The 23189-nt window shown below is 42.5% G+C and overlaps 1 long non-coding RNA gene across 2 annotated transcripts in view; it reads right to left on the reverse strand.

The window, feature by feature from the left end:
• LOC148509041 (uncharacterized) overlaps positions 1-23189 on the reverse strand; it is a 44917-nt gene that overhangs the window by 20588 nt on the left and 1140 nt on the right. For both annotated transcript variants that reach the window (XR_015869502.1, XR_015869501.1), the window contains exon 2: positions 10002-10180. This is a non-coding gene — a long non-coding RNA (uncharacterized LOC148509041). The remainder of the gene's footprint in view (positions 1-10001; positions 10181-23189) is intronic.

Below are 23189 nucleotides of genomic sequence, written 5' to 3' on the forward strand. Positions count from 1 at the left end.
TCCCGGCGCTTGGAGATGATGTCATCTGCAAGCACCGGCGTGCAGTGTGGACGCCACCAACCCGGGTCCAAGTTTGGAATCATGGGGGTAGATGTATGAAGGAGTGAAAAGAGTGAAGAAGTGTGCCAGTGGTGAAGTCGCCCATGGCAACCAATCAGCTTTGAGGTAGCATTTATCAAGTACATGCTATGAAATGATAGGTAGATGCTGACTAGTTGCCATGGGTAACTTCTCCACTGGCACACTGCTCCATTCTTTTCACTGCTTCATACATCTACCCCCATGTTCCAAATCCCGCATCTGAAACTGGCACTTAGGGGTAAAAGGGGTAAATTCTGTACCTATATGGCTCCTGCACAAATACCCCGTAATTCCTCCCAGCTAAGACTACAAGCAAAGCTAGTCCTGACTAGTGGCAGTAACTTCGGGGTTTCTGAACCCAGCGCTCTTATCTCGGCACTTGCATTAAAATGGTCGATCAGTCAGCTTTAGGCTGTAACAAGGGCTGACGCCTGTACATTAGCTAGAGTCTTCCTCAATAAGAGACATGTATGTGTTTGTTTCTTACTCACAACCAGGGCCAAAGACAATGAGGAGAAATACAGTCCCTGCGACCTTTGCTGTCTCTTCCCTAAGCTAATGTAGAGGAATGTACAATAACACCAGCCTGTTCATTGCCAATAACGTGTCCCTTCTTAATCTTCCTTCCCCATGGGCTTCTCATGTATAAGTTACACACAGTTGTGCTGAGGGTGTCCAAGGGATGAAACTACATTTTTTTAATTTTTTTTATTATTTATATAGAACTTTCCTCCCTATAGGTCTCAAATCACTTTACATACAATATTTACAGTTGGTGAGTCAGCCATTTTGGGCACGCTCATTTGTATTCATTCTTATCAGTGCCTGCCCCATTGGCAATAACGTACCTAAAATGGCTGAAGGGTGTGCAGTGCACCCGGGCCCACACCGCACACCCTGCACCCATGTTCTTCAATATTTACCTCCTGTGTCAGCACAACTGGCCGTTGTGGACATTTTCATGGCAATTTGCACCTGGACAGTAAAAAAAATTATAAAATTATCATTAAAATGGCCACTGCGCAGTTTTTTCAGAGATCGCATCCGCAGTACATTCTGGCATAGCGACAGATTCTACTCACTTGCACCGACAGTTAGAGAAGAGGGGTCCAGATGGAAACTGCACACGGGCCCCTTCCTGTCTTAGGGGTCTATTTACTAAGCCTTGGATGGAGATAAAGTGATCGGAGATAAAGAAACTTATTTATCAACGAGTTTTATCACCCAAAGCGAGTGAGATGTGTATTGTAAATGATGCTCCAGCCAATCAGCTCCCAACTGCCACCTGTTTGAAAAATGATAGTTGGGAGCTGATTAGCTGGAGCACCATTATTATACGCATCAAGTTTTATCACTCGTTAATGATAAAACTCGTTGATAAATGATGCCCTTACGGTTTAGATTGCCAGCCACACACTAGGGTTACTTTTTGTCAGCAGCCACTTACCTAGAAGCATGTCTTTGGACTTTAGGGGAGGAAGTCCAAGCAAACATAGAGGTGAACATGCAAACTCTACACTGAAATGGTCTCCTTCTGAGCTTGCAATGTTAACCACTATGGCACAAAGCTGCTCATTTGTGTGGAGAGAAATGAATGTGTTAAGTGAAAACCTTATAATTTCTTTGGCAAAATTCTGTTCCTTTATTTTGACAATAAACAAATTCTCCTTTGATGTAATTTCCTATACTAGAGTTTTCTTTCTTCCTCCCCCACAGAGGTTATATGAGACTGACCTTGCCAACCCCCTCAAGAAATAATCACTCACAGTGCCATTCTACGGTGCTTCTGATGCATTAAACATGTAATTGATAGAAAAAAAATCCATGCCTTATGACTAAGTCCCTAAAGAAATCACAGGAACGTCACGCTGCTTTTCTAAACAAAATGCCAGGCTAACACCTGCGAGCCTTGTGTTGATTTGCTATGTAATATAATGAGCTATTACAATATTTATGGATAGCACTCACTATAAACCCAGTGACAAGTGATTATGGATAACATAAAGTGCTGGATAGGATTTAGATGAAACAGCGACTATAGGCAGACAACCATAGCCCCACACCGTCCATTAACTCTTTCAGGGTTCTGTAACAGGACAGTATAGCAAATCCCAGGACGTTTGAAGCCCATATGTCATATATGCTGACCCACAATTCCTCTCATTAACATTTTATGTTATTATGAGAACTTACCCCATTCAACCACCGAACGACACCACGTATAATCTGGTGTGAGTCCTGCCCATATCTACAGTATTTCACACTGCCAGGAGGATACCCTGTGATGGCCTCAGGGCCCTGGATGACTGCACCATTGTGTAGAGGGAACAGACAGTGGAACATAGACACCTCCATCTTCCACCAACATCTTCGGAGGGTGCACAGTTGGATTTGGCTCAATGGCAACTGTGTTCTTGCCTGCAGTGAGGCACATTGAAGTATCTATATTGGGTGCAGAGTGTGTTGTGCCCACTCTGGTGCAATGCCAGAATCTACTGCACCACAGAGAGGAAAATGCCCGTGCTGTGACAGCTGCCACTTTGCATGACTGTGGCATACTTGACAACTCTCCCTCAATGGGTTTTTTAATCAATATCTTCTAGTGAGAAGATCAACTATCTCATCTGTGATCGGATATAGTTTAAATTATACGTCTGTTATTGATCCATATCTTGGATCTCCTATGTGAACTCCCACAGTATATAATTTGTATAATCTATAAAATTTGTAGATTATACTCCAAATGTTGCAGATTCAGCTGCTTCTATAATATCGGCACCTTCATATCAATTAACATTTACAAATTATATTCAAAACATCGATGTTATGCCGATTAAATCATTGGTCCAATTATCGCTATACTAATGTTTTGGGTTGCCACTATAAATAGGCAAATAGATCCCTGATGTTGCGCAACGCTTGTACGTCGATTAATACCTGCAGATTATATTACTGCAGTCAAAAAAACAAAACAAAAAAACACTACAGCCACTTTATCATAAATCTCGATAAATAGCAGTATTCAATTTGAATCTCAATATTACATATTCAGTTGTTGAAATATCAGCAGCTTTGTATCTTATATAGTATCAGCCGTTTACTATCAATTATCGTTTGAGAGTTGTATCGCTGAAATAAAAAAATCGGTGTTATGCCCATTAAATCATTGGTCCAATCATCACTTTATTGGTATTAAGATTACCTTTATGTATAGGCGAATACGTCCCTGATATTTAAATATCTTTATAGAGCTGCTTCTATACTATCTGCAACTTTATATCACTTAAACATTTACAGGTTATATTGCCAGATTCAAAACATCGATGTTATACCGAATATATCAATGAACCACTCATCACTATACTAATATTAAGGTTGCCTCTGTATGTAGGCAAATAGATCCCTAAAAATGAGCAACATTGATACATCGATTCATCTCTGCAGATTATGTTGCTGCAGTAAAAAAAAAAAAAAACTACAGCCACTTTGTCATAAGTCACGACAAATGGCAGTGTTTGGTTTGAATCCAATTGTAGCAGATTCAGTTGCTTTTAAAGTATCAGCAACTTTGTATCTTCTATAATATCCGCAACTGAAAAATCGATGTTGTGCCCATTAAATCATTAATCCAAATGTTGCATTGTTGGTATTTGAGTTGTCTTTGTATGTAGATGAATGTGTCTCTGATATTTAGATATCTTTTTAAATAAAGTTTTTACATCGATCAATCCCTGCAAATTATCTTACTGTGGTCAAAAACATCGATGTCACACACCAGGTACTGATAGCAGTCCAATAAGCTATCATTTTAGATTACCTGCACGTTTAAGCAGAAATCCATCAGTATGTTATTTGCTACATAGAAATAACATACTGATGGATTTCTGCTTAAACGTGCAGGTAATCTAAAATGATAGCTTATTGGACTGCTATCAATACCTGGTGTGACATCGATGTTTTTGACCACAGTAAGATAATTGATTCCATTGACACACAAAGGTAATTCAATATTGCTACATAGAAGTAACATATTGATAGATTTCTGCTTTAATATGCAGGTAATCTAACATGATAGCTTATTAGACTGCTATCAGTACCTGGTGTGTGACATCGATGTTTTTGACCACAGTAAAATAATTTGCAGGGATTGATCGATGTAAAAACTTTATTTAAAAAGATATCTAAATATCAGAGACACATTCATCTACATACAAAGACAACTTATATACCAACAAAGCAACATTTGGATTAATGATTTAATGGGCACAACATCGATTTTTCAGTTGCGGATATTATAGAAGATACAAAGTTGCTGATATTTTAAAAGCAACTGAATCTGCTACAGTTGGATTCAAACCAAACACTGCCATTTGTCGTGACTTATGACAAAGTGGCTGTAGTCTTTTTTTTTTTTTTTTTTACTGCAGCAACAGAATCTGCAGAGATGAATCGATGTATCAATGTTGCTCATTTTTAGGGATCTATTTGCCTACATACAGAAGCAACCTTAATATCAGTATAGTGATGAGTGCTTCATTGATATATTCGGTATAACATCGATGTTATACCGATCTGGCAATATAACCTGTAAATGTTTAAGTGATATAAAGTTGCAGATAGTATAGAAGCAGCTCTATAAAGATATTTAAATATCAGGGACGTATTCGCCTATACATTAAGGTAATCTTAATACCACTAAAGTGATGATTGGACCAATGGTTTAATGGGCATAACATCGATTTTTTTATTTCAGCGATACAACTCTCAAACGATAATTGATAGTAAATGGCTGATACTATATAAGATACAAAGCTGCTGATATTTCAACAACTGAATATGTAATATTGAGATTCAAATTGAATACTGCTATTTATCGAGATTTATGATAAAGTGGCTGTAGTGTTTTTTTTTTTTTTTGACTGCAGTAATATAATCTGCAGGTATTAATCGACGTACAAGCGTTGCGCAACATCAGGGATCTATTTACCTATTTATAGAGGCAACCCAAACATTAGTATAGCGATAATTGGACCAATGATTTAATCGGCATAACATCGATGTTTTGAATATAATTTGTAAATGTTAATTGATATGAAGGTGCCGATATTATAGAAGCAGCTGAATCTGCAACATTTGGAGTATAATCTACAAATTTTATAGATTATACAAATTATATACTGTGGGAGTTCACATAGGAGATCCAAGATATGGATCAATAACAGACGTAGGGCTAGGTTTAGGGTGCGGGGAGGGGCGGTTAGGTTTAGGCACTAATGGGAGTAGGTTAGGGTTAGGCACCACTAAGGGCAGGGCAGGGAGAGGAGAGGGTTAGGGTACTTACCTGCTGCAGTCGGGATTTCGATCCGTCGGCCTGCCGCTGTCAGTATTTGATGCTGGCATTACATACTGATTCCATTACATTTGCTTGGACGCCAAGAGGGGGGAGCTGGTACTAGTTACCCGGGCCCGGTCTTGTTGCAAACGCCTGGCAGGCCCAGGTCCAAACGCGCTCCTCCCTCCCTCTTACCTGTCAGCAGCCCAGGATACGCTGCTGTGGGCTGGGCTGCAGTGGGAGACTGCTCGCTGCTCCTCTGCCTGTGAGGGGAGCAATCACACTGATCACGTCCCCTCCTGGATTTGCACTGGGCTGAGGTGCTCACAGTGCCCCCCTCCCCAGTGCAGCAGCGCTGTAAATAGTTATTTTTCTTTATTACCCCTAAGGGCGCATGGCCCTTCCCCCGGGGCCGGGCTGGCTCTCTACAGCCCTGTACATCGGCCCCACCTGCAGTTCAACATGGTTTTACCAGGGTGCAATTTTACTTGTTTTTTTTGCTTTGCTGATAACTAGAATCAGCCCCTATTGGGGGCAAGGTTTAGTGAGGTAAAAAACCTTGCGGCCCTCGCACCCAATTTTTTATTACGGTACCTTGAGCATGTGAGCTCCAGATACCCGCGATAACCAATTTTAAAAAAAGTGGTATGTGAATAAAAAGAAAAAAATTATACTTACAAGCTTGTCACTGAGGAGGGGGCTGCTGGGAGGCTTCAGGGGTTCTGGGAGGTGCAAGAGCTGCTGAAAGATATAGTTCACCCAGAACTTGTTACGGGGGGGGTATACACTCACATGGGGGGTCACACACACCGGGCGTCACGCACACTCACTCATACACACTTACAACCTCATACTCACCCTGCTGCAGATGATCCGGTTCCCAACGCTGGATGCAGACACCGCTTTGAAAGGTGAGCAAATAAAGACTAATTAAGCTATTTGGAAACTTCCAGTGGCTTAATTAGTCCTCAGGGGGGTGCTGCCAGGGTCCCAGGGTGCAAGAAAAAAGACACGATGATTTCTAGAAATCACCACGTCCCATTTTCAGTCACCTTACTGAACAGCAAAACACAATGGGTGCGTGAAAAACCCTGCACCGCAGGGTTTTATCATTTTCACACCCGCAATTGGATATGCCCATATATAGAGAGAAATGGTAGATAGTGTCAGGACTCACAGTGCCGTAAGTAGTGGTCCCGGACCCCGGGGCAGACCACAACCCTCCACGTAACTTCATACGCTGGGGATGGGGCACAATCACTGGGAATTACAGCAATGCCCGGAGCATCCTCAGCACTGTGAGGCAGCAGTGTGCATGTTTGCAGCGTCCCTGCTGGGTGCAGGGGCCGTGGGTGAGTGGCAGTGCTGCCAACAGAGCTCTGTAAGGTGGCACCGCTCACACACCCCTAGTTACAGCCCTGACTGCACATCACTGTTTATTGTTTGTTATAAAAGGGCATATTTTGTAAATGGAATCTAAACACTCTGCTGCACATTTAGACAAAACTCATGCATGGCTGGGAGCTTCTCTGGCATAGGCAAACACAGGGTCGGTTTCCGGTTGCCTGGAAACCCCCCTCCCCAGCCCATAACCACAATAGAAATTGTAATATAATAGAATTTTACTGAATGTTCTTCTCAAATAAAATAAATAGCACCCCTTGTTGATCTTTTAATATGTGTCAGCCAGTATTATATACACCTGTGCACCAACTAGGAGATCTGGAAAACATGCACTGTTAGGGGTGCAATGCTACAGACCATCAATAGGGTAAATTATTAATACAGTATAATACACTATTTAGTGCATAAGAAGACCAATATGTACATATATGTCCAGGGCAGTGCTAGGTTCTTCTGCTGCACCCCCAGACTCCCGGACTTGATCCAATGCTCTGGAATGGAGTCCACATCTGAAATAAAAACATTTAGCTCAGGCAAGATGTCCCTACTGCCAAATTTAATGGCTTACTGTGATTGCTGGCCTTGGATATGCTGGAATTATGACACACAATACACTATGTATGATGCATATTAAAGCTGGATAATTCTACCCTCTTCATGGACTGGCCACACTCACTCTAAAATCAAGCATTTGGAAACCCCCCTCTAAAAATCCTGCGTTTGCCACTGTCTGGGGTCTACTCCTGTTGACCCGGCTTCTTCCTTCCTCATCGTCTTCTTCAACAGGCGTGGATATCCTCTTCTATCGACGGCTTCCGATGACTGAACTCCTTTGCGCCGAGTGCGGTGGCTTAAATAAGTTGCCACAAGGCCATCTGGGATTGATGACACAGCAAGCCTGGATAGACATGCCGCTTTGTCCAGTGATGACATGACGCATGAAGTGGAACAGTAGCGGGGACCGGCACGGATGTACAGCAGAGACTCCGGTGACTTCCCCTGTGGAGGAGCAGATACAGATGGATCCTGCCCCTCCACACTACCAAGGACAAGATAGAAGAGGGACCTCTGCACTTTTACAGATCAATTCCCTTTCTGACATTCTGTTCTTGATGGTGTTGGACTGTTGGTTAGATTTCTGCATGAAACAATATCATTGTTGTGGTTATGGGCTCTATTTACTACAATCCGCATATTGAATGCAGGTTGTAGTGTGATATTAACGACTGAATTCACATTGTGATATCACAGGGATTTACTACAAATCCCTTGCAGGGACAGAGCTTGTAATAAAGCTCTGTCCCTGCGAATCCCCTTTGGAGCCTTATCACGGTATTTTCGCAAAAAATACAGTGACAAGGTGCATGCGCCGACCGGCCGCCGCTGCTACCCCCCGGTGCTAAGCCCCGCCCCCCGGCGCTAAGCCACACACCCCGCAATGGCACCCCCCTAATTTTTCAAAGGGACATAATGCACCCAAAATAGGGCCATAGCTTCATGGGGAGGGGCCATGGAAGAGATAGGAGAGGCCAGGAGATGCTGGGGATGAAATAAGAGAATGCTACAAGCAAGAATGATAATAAACAGAAATTTGACAGACCCAGACAGCGCCCCCTGACCTGTGGTGCCCAATGCGATGGCACCGGCCACACTACCCTAGCTACGGCCCTGATTGCAGCCACCTGTGTTAAGCTAGGTAATTGATGAGACAGGTGTTTCAGCACAGGTGTCCGCAAACATAAATTAAGAGGGAAGTCCAGGAGTAGAGCATTTTGGGGTCTATTTACTAAGTTGTGTTAGGAGATAAACTCCTAACTGCCATTTTTCAAACACAGCCTGTGACATGGCTGTTAGGAGCTGATTGGCTGGTACCTTATCACCGTTCACTTTATCTCCTAACACAGCTTAGTAAATAGACCCCTTTGTAGATAATGGAACGGGTCACATTGGAGGGTCTGATTATGTAGCAGTTTGCCAGCTGTATAATATGTTTGATGTGAATTGATCCCTTAGCAGAGTGTTTCCTGCTGTCCCATACTCCTGCTGAAATTCTCTCTCTCTTCCAGCTGATGAGTCCCTCACTGCTGTGGCACTGCTGGCTGTTCCACTTATGGCAGTCCCCAGTACAGAGTGTTGAGCTGGAGGCTCTCGCAAGGCATAAATAAAATCTAAAATACATTGAAGTATTTATTGGTGAGTATGTTCCATGGTTATGGTTGTTTAGAATTGTATTACCCCAGAAAAGGACACCTGAACTACAAATATCCTTTAATTAATGTAATCTGTAACCCCTAGGCAGGTGAGAAAATACATTGATAGATAAAAAAGAAGAAAGGAAGGGGAGAGAACAGAAGGTAACAAAAAAAGGTGTAAGCGATGAGCACAGCAGTTACATCCTACTTAAAGTAAATGAATGCAGGCAGGGAAGGGACCAGGGGGCCATATAACATATCTTAGTGGATCCAATCACCTTATATATTTTCTCCCGCTCAGTCTGAGAGAGGAAATAGATAAAACACTTCCCACCTTTCTCAACATCCGTAAGACTCTTGACATCTTGCAGGGGCGTATCTAGGGGTCTGAGCGCCCCTGGCAAGCTAACGGATAGCGCCCCCCCCTACCTCTCTTGCATATTCCCCTACCACACAGTAGAGCGGGGGTGGCTTAAGAATGAACCCTGACTCCTCCCATATCTACTTATGACTCCTCCTACTTCCAATCCTGACCCCTCACATTGTATTGTTAATCGTATAGTTTATTTTTGATTAAGTTTTTTGTCCCCCTGCAACTTTTCACTAATATGGATAGTTAATTATTTTTTGTTGTTACCCTCACCCCTTCTCTTATTTATAAACAATGATCCCCTATTACCCTTCACATTCACTTACTGTATACTGTATGCATGTGTGTGTGTGTTCTGTTTATTACTGTTTTGTCCCCCTCCTCCCTTTTACTTAAATTTATACATATGCTCAAAGAATTTCTGGCCCCTCTTCACTTGTATACTTTTCTTGTGTGTGTCCTCCCTTCACCACAATATATATATATATATATTTATATATATATATAAAAGTCCTCAAGGGTGCCAAATGTACAACATGCAGGTGCTCCTTCACAGCATTTATTGCAGCCCCTTTATCAAGGTAAAACATTTAAACAACATACAACAAATACGTTTACTCACATAACACCACGTGAAGTCCGTACTGTGCGATGTCCGGGGTCGGGTCACACGCTGATGATGTCATCACACCTGTCCCTCACACCGGCGCTGTTACCGCGTCAGAACTAGGATAGTGGAGCCGCCCTCAGCCTGGATCTCCGTTACCCCGGCAACGTGCAGTGTCCAGACATAAACAACAACTAAAACATGTCAGATACAGAAATAGATAAGTCCATATAACATTTGGAACAACACTTCATGGACATCACATAAAGGGCTAGCTATTAGAAACTTATAACATTATCAAGAAAATACATTTATCTAGAAAGGTGGACATTCGTGGACACGGGGATATAACCTTTGTCTCCCCCTATAACCTAAAACATCCTCATAATTAAATGCATATATGACTCTTCATATGATAAGCAAACTAACACCTCGAGTTATAATAAATATGTCAGGTTCAACCTAATATTGATAGCATATCACCAAAAATCTGAATGTAGAGCCAATGATAATAAACCTAGACCATGATTGAAAAGTTTTAAAAAACTGACAGTTTGAAGAGCACATATAAACTCTACACACATATCAGTCTAATGTTTTGGTAATAGATATAACCTGTAGAGTACTGTCCGGACTCCAAGTTACACTGTTTTCTCTGAAAGTACCCTGACATAGTGAAGCCATTGGACATTAAACTTGGAGTCCGGACAGTACTCTACAGGTTATATCTATTACCAAAACATTAGACTGACATGTGTGTAGAGTTTATATGTGCTCTCCAAACTGTCAGTTATTTTAAACTTTTATATATATATATATATATATATATATATATGCAATAAATAGAATAGAACTGTGGCGCTGCCCCTAAAATTGTTCAATCACACAGGAAGATGGTACTATTAAGGAAGTCTCTTTCCTCCTACTTATATTAAGTCACACTATACTCCTTTTTGCAAACAGGCAATCACCGACCAGACTGTTGCAACCTTTTTGGAGCAGAATACTTTGCTTTCATAGTGTGGTATGTGTAATAAATACTAAATTTTAATTCACAAAGTACATATATCACACATAATACAAAAATGGTAAAAAGGTAGCTTATCTTATGAGTCACAAAAGGTCTGTTCCTGTTGGGGTACGTCTAGATGACGTCAGTATAAGTCCACTCAAAGCTCATATGAGGTAGGTATATATGGTAAGTAAGGATGGTGTGTCAAACCCAACCAACGCGTTTCGCCTCTCAAAAGGCTTCCTCAGGGGATACACATAGCATACATACAAACATGACATACTTACAAACACACACAGCATACATACACACATGACATACTTACAAACACATACACAGCATACATACACACATGACATACTTACAAACACATATGCACATAACATAAACACATGACATACTTACAAACACTCAGCTTACATACACACATGACATACTTACAAACACATACACACATAACATACACACATGACATACTTACAAACACACACACAGCATACATACACACATAACATACATAACATACACACACCACACAACATACTTACAAACACACACTACGAGACTGACCTTCTAACCCACCCCACCCCCTACCTGGCCAACACTAACAAGAGATTGACATGTTAACCTCTCAGTGCCATGTCAAACAGCTCCTCGATGCCTTGCACTAGGAGTTGAGTCACTGGAGAGACTGGAAAGCCAGTGCACCATGCGGGAGCCAGGGGAGGCTGAGCTCACAGGCTCACAGCAGGGTTGTGGATAGATCCCCTTCCATAGATGTACCTACTGAAGGGGATCTATACACAACCCTCACAGCAGTCAGGACAGCCGGGTGCTCCGCTGATATACATCACAGCGGGCACCCTTAAACAGAAATTGCAGCAGCGTCCGGTTCAGGTGTGCCCCTAGAGCATTCTCCACTCTGAGTTCCACCCTACCTATCCTTTGCAGCGGGTGCTTAGCACACCATACCCGTCCACTGCGGAACACATGTATTGCTATAGTGGCACTGCCGGGTGGCGTCCCCCTGGCGGCCAGCACCCCTGGCAAGTGCCATCCTTGCCAAAGTATAGATATGCCCCTGACATCTTGAGTGCTTCTTCCAAGGTCTGTCTTCAGATTATCTTGCTTCAGGAAGCAGGCAAGTGTTGGCCCACAAAGAGTTGCCCTGGAAAACACTTTCCATGATGCAACATAAAAACAAAACTAGTGTGGGAGACAAACAGCAAAGCTTACATTTATTAACAATGGGATACAAGTGGCAGAGCCATAAATAGACATTCTGGTGCCCTGTGCCAGAAAGAAAATTGGTACTTTTCCCCCCCAGTTCAAAATAGCAACAGTGAGCGTCAAAGGAGCGTGCAAAAAATATAAGGCCGTGGCCACAGAGCAGAACCAACTAACATTGCACCGCACAGTAGTGTTCGTTAGTCACAATACACCACACAATAGTGTCTATTATTCACATGACACCACACAGTAATACCACTTATACACGTTATGCCACACAGTAGTGCCCCTTATAAACATTATGCCATACAGTAGTGCCCCTTAAACACGTTACTCCACTTTTACACATTATGCCATGGTAGGGCCCCTTATACACTAATACCATAGAGGAGCCTCTTATACACATATTCCATGGTAGAGCTAGAGCCCCTCCACCTCATTCCTTCTCATCATTCCTCCTTCTCCTCCTCCTCCTACTCATTCCTCCTCATCATTCCTCCTTCTCATCATTCCTCCCCGTCCTCCTCCTCCTTATTCCTCCTTCTCATCATTCCTCCTTCTCCTCCTCCTCCTCCTCCTCCTCATTCCTCCTTCTCATCATTCCTCCTCCTCCTCCTCCTCCTCCCGGGAGCAGCTATGCAGCTTTCCTTTGTTGTTGTGTGGATGTGCCCAGCAGCAGCAATGGAAAGGATCATGACTGTGCCCGGTGGAAGTCCAATCCCTGCAGACACTGCAAGAGACAGTAAGTTGGGGGGTGGAGCCCACAGGGAAGGCAGCTACAACTCCGCCTGCTGTAATGTATATTAGCAGCGATGCATCCGGCAGAGAAGCTGGGCTAACGGCTACTATTGCACATTAATGGGGCCAGCGGACAGTCAGAAGCCGGGTAGCGCACACATACAGTACACCGTTACAGTAAGTATTTGGATTGGGTTCCGGTTTTTATTTTGCCAAGACCCCTGGATGATACGGAGACCAGCGCGAGGATGGAGGTGAGTATAGGATCTTTGTTCCAGGTACTCCAAATGGATTCTACGAGGAAAAGGGGACAGACCAGCTGGCAGCAGGTAAGTATGTGTGAGTGAGGTAGGTAGGTGTGTAATAACGTTTTACTGTATACGGTGTGTGTGTGTGTATATACTGTGTTTTTTTAACTATTTATTTTACAGTGGAGGTATGGGTGCTGATCGACTGCTGGCACTTGTAGTTCTACAAGTGCCAAAGGGCAGGCATGCTGGCACCTGTAGTTTCACTGTAAAATACAATAGTTTATAACTATTTAAAACATTATTGCCCCCATACCCACAGCCCAGAGGTGCGGGTAAGACCATGCCTTGGGGGGGTCCCCACCTCCCCTGAGATCTCCGGCTTGGGCTGACTGGCTTGGGGTGTGAATGCTTTGGCCATGGAGCCACGGTGATAGGGTCTCCTGGCTGTGTCATTACACCCTGGTCGGTTTGGGTCCGGTGCTGGTTTTAAATATAGGAGGACCCTTACGCATTTTTTTTCCACCTATATTTAAAACCAGCACTGGCCCTGCAGCCAAGTGCTGGTTCCTAAATTACGGTGGAACCCTACTCATTTTGTTCCCTGTAATTTTAGGAACCAGGACTGCCTGAGCAGCCCGGGGCTGGTTATGCTTTTGCGGGGGGACCCTACGTCTTTTTTATTTTTTTTTATTTAACCCTTTTTTTTACTATAGGTTGATTCTCCCAAATCCAAATATTCCGAAATACGGAATATTTTTAGCATGACTGAAATAGTGAAACCTTTGCTTTTCCATGGTTAAATGTACACAAACTTTGTTTAAGGCACAAAATTATTAAAAATAAAGTATAAAATGACCTATAGGCTATGTGTATAATGTGTATATGAAATTATGAATCAAAAGTGAATTTCATGTATGTATACAAACTTTGTTTGAGCCACAAAATTATTGAAAATATTGTATAAAATTACCTTCAGACTGTGTGTATATGAATCATAAATGCATTCTGTGTTTAGATTTGGGCCCTATTTCTAAGACATTTCAATATAGTATGCAAATATTCCAAAATACGGAATATTCCGATATCCAAAATACCCCTGGTCCCAAGCATTTTGGATATGGGAGACTCAACCTATATATACATGCAGAAACATACATGGATCACACTGATCTGTTTCTGACAAACTCGCAGCTCACAGGCAGGTGAATTGATTTCACAAATGTTTAAGGAGTTTTGTCCGTTCTAATGAGAGTTTAGAAACTCTCATCTTGGTAAATTCCCAAATCTTATCTTCACTAGAGAAAAGTTAATCGAGTTTGGCCGATGGTGAAGTGAAGAGAGTTTGCTAACTCTCCAGTAGTTTCCCGTTGCAAAGGAGATCTCTCTCCCGAGTTTGTCATTAGTAAATATGCGAGTGGAAAAAAATGCCCAAACTCTCCAGAGATTGCTAACTCGACCAAACTCGAATCTTAGTAAATTTACCCCTTAGACCAGTGGTCTCCAACCTGTAGCTCACGGTTTTAATTTTGGTAGCTTACCTAGCTGCAGTACTGCCGAGTCAACTAGGAGGAAGTGACCTCTGACGTGTGCTCCCCTGTGGTGTCGATGCCATGGGTGGGGCCACAGGGAAGCACGTCAGGTGATTGCTGCAGCCTCTACAGCAATCACCTGACATGCTTCCCCGTGGTGTCACCCACAGCGTCTACGCTACGGCGGAGCAAGTGGTTCCTGTCCAGCCCTGCCGGAAAATCACACAGCTGCCTTGTCTATATCTTTTGCTCCTCCTTGGAGCCGGTAATTAACAGTGAAATATGCCTGTGCTTAAATTTTATTTACAAACTACAACAATATCACTGTAATAATTAAATGCATTTTTATTTTCTATTACATATTTTTTTCATTTTCATTAAATGACCTTCAATTGTTCGATTATTAGCCAGATTTTTTTCTCTACAATTTTAGTAGCTCCTCAGGAGGTTTGATATTTCTAAAGTAACTCACATCTCAATCAATCAAGGTTGGTGACCACTGCCTTAGACTGTATTATAGTCAGTTGTGCTGTCAATACACTGAGTATGCAATTCAGTCATGTAATGACCTGGGGTTCCCAGGACCCACCAAAATGCAGTAGATTGCTGCTGCTGCTACTGCTGCTGCATTTGTTCAATATCTTTGTCTTAACCTTGTCCCCTTATACCATAGCTGTTGTGTCCTCCTCACAAGGCATTTTATATATTTTTTTCAACATCCTGCGCTCTGTGAAGTTGCTCCGGCTGCACCATCCTAGTTACGACCCTGCCCATAATCACTTACCAACTTCAATAACAGAGACCCTCAACTCACTAGCCCAATAAAATGTTAACTGTGTGTAGTGCAACACAAAATGCACAGAAACCAAACAAAAGTACAGGCTTCTATCACAGTACTAGTTACCTGCCTAGCCAGAGCTGGACAGCCCTTTTCTATTTCTGGGGTTATGGCAACTGTTGTGGAACAAAGGCTATTTAGGTGGGGGCCTGGCAGCCCTCCACTTGAGGGGAGATCACAAACTAATGTGTGGAACTGGACCGTCCCTCCACACGGGATATGACTGGAGACGAGAGCCTAATACACAGCGTCACCTATGACGCTTAACCAGTTTGCTGGGCCAAACATTATATGGGGGCAGGTAAAGTCATATTAATGGAATGATCTGGGCTTAGGGCACTGGAGGCCTGAGGCTGTTGCCTGACTAACTGGTGGTTGATCTGGTGACCCGGGCCTAATACCCGGTCACCTATATAGGGCAGTTGCCTGTCTACTTATTAATAAAGTGGTCTTGGTCTAATGCCCAGAGCCACTCATGATGGCTCAGACTTGATGCCTGCCTACTAGACTTGAGGGAACTTGGGCCTAAAGCCCAAGACCCCTTTGTATAAGGCTCCAGTCTTACAGCCTACCTATTGGGACCAAGCAGTGACTTGGGCCTACAGCCCAAGGTCACTTTATTCCTTATGGGGCTCAGGCCTATAGTTCTGCCTACAATAGGGCACAGGCCTAATGCCTTACTGATGACACAGGCCTTGTGCCTGACAACCCTGGGGTCTAGGGAGGATTTAAATATAAGTAGTGGTGACCCAGGATTGCCATATCGCTATGTTGGGAGAGGCTGCAGTGGGGAGCTTTGCGTACAGCTCTTTTACTTCCCTCCACTGCAGCATTCCCCGGTCCTCAACCTCTTTCATCTGCTGTTGCTGGTGCCGGCTCCTCTTCCCCGCTTCCAGCTGCCGCCAGGCATTTTCTTGACCACGGTGTCTTCAGGCTTCTTCCGTGCAGGACCGGATCTATAAATATGCATGGTACACAGCTGAGTAGGGCGACACATACAGCAAAGGGCGCCCTGGTCACCACCATACTAATTTATTATTTAACAGAAGGCAGCCAGAGGCTGAGTTCGGGGCAGGCAGCCTGTGACACAGCTGTACCGCGCTTGTAATGGGCGATGTGAAATTTGGGGGAAGATCGGCGGCCATATTCCTACTATCAGTACTGCGACGACAGAACAGCCTACCAGGGCCGCTTGTGAAGTTGAGGTGGGCGCAGTCAGAGGAGCAGCATTGCCCAAGGTCGGCTTTTTAATTACGCCAAGTGCACTGAGGAGGAGGCGCTGAGTAGAGGGAATGCCCCCTGGCCGGGAATCTCTCCCGCTCGCCCTGTCTTTCTGATTTGCTGCTGCTGCTGGCTGCTCTTACCTTGGGATTGTACAGGATGGGCCAGGGTTCAGGGTGGCATTTGCCCCCCAGGCTGGTAGAATTTTGGAACTTTGGACTGCAGTAGTAGCCGCAAGGCGCGGGAAGCCTTTGGATGCCCTCTTCATGCCTGGCATCGGGAAGCAGGTAAAGAATGAGCCCAACTGCTCAAATGATGTGTTTTGTGTTATAAACACAATCAGAGAGACATTCTGTTGTTGCTCTTGTCGGTATGAGCCAGGCTCCGCTTCCGATTGGAGTCCTGTGTCATACAAATTATTAACAGTTACTCACATACTGATTAGTGGATTGCTTTGGCCATTTACCAATCACTGTGGTCTTTACATACTGATTAATGGATGGCTGTAGCTATCCACCAATCAGAGTGCAGCTAACTGCAAGAAACAACAAGCAGTGCCAGAGACTGCAGGTTGCAGGACTGGAGAGGTCAATACCAATAACCCTGATGTACTGGTAAGGTCTAAAGGTGCCCATACACGTTGCGATAAAGCAGCCGAACCAACGGATTGGTATGATATCGCTGCTACGTACCATGTATGGGCATGATATTGGATAGTGCGCGCACCCGTGAGGTGCTGGCATATCGGGCGGTCGTGCGTGGGGACCACCTGATATGTTGGCCGTCGGATCCCCATCACGTCGCATGGTGCTAATCACACCATGTATGTCCGGCTTTAGTCTTACTGCTTTTTAAAATGCATTCAATGTAGGCTTTAAACCATATTCCTAGTGCATACACTATATGTAAAAGAGCCCTTAACTTTAAGTATTCTGATGTTGGAATCAGACCAGTGGCACCCCTCCCTGCAGTGACACCCGATGTGGGGAGGGATGCCATATGCGCTGAAAAGGGGGGATGACCTCTGGGGGGGCATGGTCTCGGGGAAGGGGCTTGGCCTTGTGGCCCGAACCCCGTCCCGTGGTTATCACTGGGGTGGTGGGGGGTGCCGGAGGTGCGGAGTGCCGGCTCCCTCACTGTGACCGGGGCAAAATGCTGCACTTCATGCTACAGTGCAGCACCTGGCTCCTATCACTGAGGGGGAGCCGGCACCTTGGTGTCATACCTTGGTGGGTGACACCCGGGTGCAGCCTGTACCCCCCTTGTGACGCCACTGGATCAGATCCCAATGGTCAAAGTTCACTAATTTATTGTCTCAGGTCCCTGATTCCCTGATTCTTATATTAGACTGGCCCCTACACCTGCTCTGCTCCATTATTTTGCCCAGATTTTCCAGATATAATAAACTACCTTGTGTCCCAGACGTTGCCTGTGTTTGTTTCTCCTCTGTCTGTCTTTCCTTATAGTCCTTTCTTCCCTCCCTCCTCATCTCTCCTCTCTGGTGTCTCTTTTTCTCCTCTCTTAGACATATAGGGAGATGTATCAAGCAGTGAAAAGAGTGGAGAAGTTGCCCATAGCAACCAATCAGCTATTACCTATATATATATATATATATATATATATATATATATATACACACACACATGGATATCCAAAATAGGAAGAAACAGCACGCCAAATTATCACCCGAAAAAATATAAATTTATAAAAGCATGTAAAAAAATCCTGTTGTCCAGGAGCCAATTGCAGTCACATATTAAAGTGCATTAAAGTGCATAATTTCTATGTTTACTTATCCAAGATGCTTGTGTCGCTCTCTGGCATCAGATATAAATAACAATCAACCCTAGTAAATGGACAGCCCGACAGCCGTTTCGGTGCTTAGACACACCATCATCATGGGGCACCTCGTCAAGTGAGGTATAAAGCCCATAAAGCAGGCAGATATAGGTCAATAGGACACGACTCCCGCGCGATTACGAACAATCAAAAGACACTCACCTGTAAAAAATATTGAACATCCCGGGAACACTGTGAAATGCGCAGCTATATGGAAGTCTGTACTTCCGGGAATACCACGTGTGCACACAGAAGCGCACCCAGTGGCCAACATGCGTTCCAAAAGGGAGGAAGTTGGATGTCAGCTGTATGTGCTGTGAACCGCACAGCTGATATCTGCGTCATGTAAATAAACAATGCTGCACAACAGTCATCTCTGTCTCCGACAAACACAAGGAACAAGATTACTCTGGTGAGGGTCATGATTGCTAGCATCACGCGGAAGGATTGTCCAACAATAAATCAATATGACATGCTCAAATGTATAACAAAATATAATCAGTGAATATATAATCAGTGAATATACCCAAAACAAGAAAAAAAGAAAAAATGAAAGAAATGCTAAGCGAATTCTATAGTGCATAATAATAATATCACAAATAAACAAAAAAATTACAAATAAACAAAAAAATTAAAGAAAACAAGAAAAGTTTAACTCTTCATTTAACCCTGCTGGCGCTAAACAGTTTAAGTCATAAATCCAGCTTGTCTCTTTCTGCAACAGAAGTTTTTCCCGATTACCTCCTCTTTTTAACGGAGCTATGTGGTCAATTGGCATGACCTTAAAGTCCAATAAATTATGGCCTTTAGCAATAAAATGTTTCGCCACTGGAGGAGTATTTGCATCCATGATAGTGGAAGCTTTTTTGATAGATGATCTGTGGAGGGCAATGCGCTCTTTAAGCATTCGGATAGTTTTTCCCACATAGATCTAGTTACATGGACAAAGAATAGCATAGATGACGAATTTGCTTTCACATGTTATACGGTGACTGATTTTGAATGAGCGGCCAGATTGGGGAACACGAAAGCTGTCCCCCGTTAACATAAAACGGCAGTTAATGCATCCAGAACAACGGGAAGACCCCGGTCTGAGGGTTAGCCAATTTATCGGAATAGTGTTTCCCATCTCTGAGGACGTTATCTCATCCTTGATGTTATTGCTGCGTTTATAGCAGAACAGGGGTTGTTCTTTACTCAGTTGTCCCAAAATAGGCTCTGTTTGTATAATATGCCAATGTTGTTGAAATGCACGTTTAATAATATGTGACCCAATTAAAAAAGTACTGGAAAAAATAAACCGTTCAATCTTTTTGTCAGGCTGACATTTTAACAATAACGTTTGTCTGTCCAACTCTAAACATTTGTTTATGGCTTCCTGGATATCTGTTACATCATAACCTCATTGGCGAAATTTGGTGCCCATGTCCGATAAAGCTTGAGGAAGGAGGGACCGGTCCGAAGTGATTTTTGTCACACGGACCATCTGGGAATAAGGCAATCCCTTCTTTAAGGGTGCCGGATGGAAACTGTCAGCTGCCAGCAGGGTATTTTTATCTGTTTCCTTGGTGTAAACTGTAGTAACATACAGACCTGTCGAAATATCAATAGACACATCAAGATAATTGATATGTTTATTGCTATAATTAAGTGTGAATTTAATCTCATTGCTCACCTTATTTAATTCTTCAAAAATATCAATATCACAAAGAAAATCTATTTCCCCATGGTTTCAGAAAGAACCAGCCCACAATTGGGCGCAGTAATAAGAATGTCTGTTGTGAGTGGTGTATGATACTTAACCAGTGCTCTTTTGATTTAATGATCTTAGTCATCAAATAGGTTAATGCTGACATTGGTGTATTAGAGAATGAAATTAAGTTGTGTGAGACTACAGGTGTACAGACACTGTCTACTGATACTGAAGTTGATTGGTAGAAAAAAATGGAATCTACCATTACAACTTTTAGGGCAGATCTATTGGCGTTTAAAAAGAATAAATACAAAAGAGTCCGTGAGGACTATAAGGAACATGAAGTATATCAGTGGGTGCTAGGCAATGATTCCCGTCGTCCTTGGAGATCTATGCAAGGTCCAAGAAAGAACAGAACGTATAGAACTTATACGGATCTGGACTCCCACACATCACAAAGTGACTCTGATAGCTTATTAACTAGACGTCCTTTTTTAAAGGAACCCCTAACAACACGCAGCAATATAAAAAAAACAGGGGAAAACCTTGCAGAAGAGGTGGGATCAAAGTCAGGCATAATAGAGTCAAAAAACAAACAGAAAGAGAGAAAGAAGTAGTTGTTTTTAATCTATCTTCTTATGTACCGACTCCCATTGAATTATCTGTTCTGTCAAAGGGCTTGACTTTTGTGAAGACTTTGTGACAGAAAGCCTTCGATTTGGAGGTGGAATTGTTCAAATTCGAAAGACAATTAAAATTAAAACATTATTTTGGTTCTAAACCTACTGTCACTACTAACATCAATTTTTTTAAACCCAAAAGCAATTTTGTTCCAGTTGTGAACAATTGCTATATTGACACGTTTATGCAATTAGTTAGAAGAGACACTTTGTCTTCTATTAAACATCAAAAAACATTTTTTCATAATCTTTCAAAAGAACAGATTGAAGCCATTGATTGCTTGAAAACCAATAAGGACATTGTCATCCGCCCTGCTAATAAGGGTGGGGGCATTGTCATATTAGATAAATCTGCCTATATTCAAGAGATTTATAGGCAACTTACTAATACTCAATGTTACCAAAAACTCTCTTATGATACAACCACCAAATATAAGTAAAGAAATCGACAATATTATCCAACTAGGCTTAAACAACTCTTGGATTGATGAGGGTACTGCCTCTTTTTTAAACCAGCAACATCCAGTTGTTCCTTATATGTCCATTTTACCAAAGGTGCATAAAACCTTACACAACCCTCCCGACCACCCCATAATTTCTTCAAGGGGTTCTTTGTGGCAAACTTTATCACAGTATGTCGATTCCCTTCTACAACCGATGGTCCAAAACACAGATTTTTATTTGAGAGATACCACAGACTTTTTGCATAAATTAGAAGGTTTATCAGCTCCATCTTCTGAATGCATATTAGTGACACTTGATATAGTTAATCTTTATACCAGCATACCGCATGATATGGGGATGGATGCGGTACGACAAATTGTGACATCTAATCCATTTTATGTGGGTCTGCCTGTAGATTACCTACTTCTGTTAATCAATGTCATTTTACATAAAAATTATTTTTTATTTGACAATACGTTCTTTTTACAACGCCATGGTACTGCCATGGGGTCATATATGGCCCCTACATACGCCAACCTGTTCATGCATTTATTTGAGAAATAACATATTATGACACATCGATTGGCAAAACATATTTAATTTTTTGTTCGATATATCGATGATGTGTTTCTTGTATGGACAGGTGGGCAAGATTTGCTCATCATGTTTTTTGAAGAATTAAATAAGGTGAGCAATGAGATTAAATTCACACTTAATTATAGCAATAAACATATCAATTATCTTGATGTGTCTATTGATATTTCGACAGGTCTGTATGTTACTACAGTTTACACCAAGTAAACAGATAAAAATACCCTGATGGCAGCTGACAGTTTTCATCTGGCACCCTTAAAGAAGGGATTGCCTTATTCCCAGATGGTCCGTGTGACAAGAATCACTTTGGACCGATCCCTCCTTCCTCAAGCTTTATCGGACATGGGTACTAAATTTTGCCAATGAGGTTATGATGCAACAGACATCCAGGAAGTCATAAACAAATGTTTAGAGTTGGACAGACAAACGTTATTGTTAAAATGTCAGCCTGACAAAAAGATAGAACGGTTTATTTTTTCCAGTACTTTTTTAATTGGGTCACATATTATTAAATGTGCATTTCAACAACATTGGCATATTATACAAACAGAGCCTATTTTGGGACAACTGAGTAAAGAACAACCCCTGTTCTGCTATAAACGCAGCAATAACATCAAGGATGAGATAACGTCCTCAGAGATGGGAAACACTATTCTGATAAATTGGCTAACCCTCAGACCGGGCTCTTTCCGTTGTTCTGGATGCATTAACTGCCGTTTTATGTTAACGGGGGACAGCTTTCGTGTTCCCCAATCTGGCCGCTCATTCAAAATCAGTCACCGTATAACATGTGAAAGCAAATTCGTCATCTATGCTATTCTTTGTCCATGTAACTAGATCTATGTGGGAAAAACTATCCGAATGCTTAAAGAGCACATTGCCCTCCACAGATCATCTATCAAAAAAGCTTCCACTATCATGGATACAAATACTCCTCCAGTGGCGAAACATTTTATTGCTAAAGGCCATAATTTATTGGACTTTAAGGTCATGCCAATTGACCACATAGCTCCGTTAAAAAGAGGAGGTAATCGGGAAAAACTTCTGTTGCAGAAAGAAACAAGCTGGATTTATGACTTATGTTTAGCGCCAGCAGGGTTAAATGAAGAGTTAAGCTTCTCTTGTTTTCTTTAA

Source organism: Taudactylus pleione, unplaced genomic scaffold, assembly GCF_031769625.1.
Source record: "Taudactylus pleione unplaced genomic scaffold, aTauple2 ptg000333l, whole genome shotgun sequence".
NCBI lineage: Eukaryota > Metazoa > Chordata > Amphibia > Anura > Myobatrachidae > Taudactylus > Taudactylus pleione.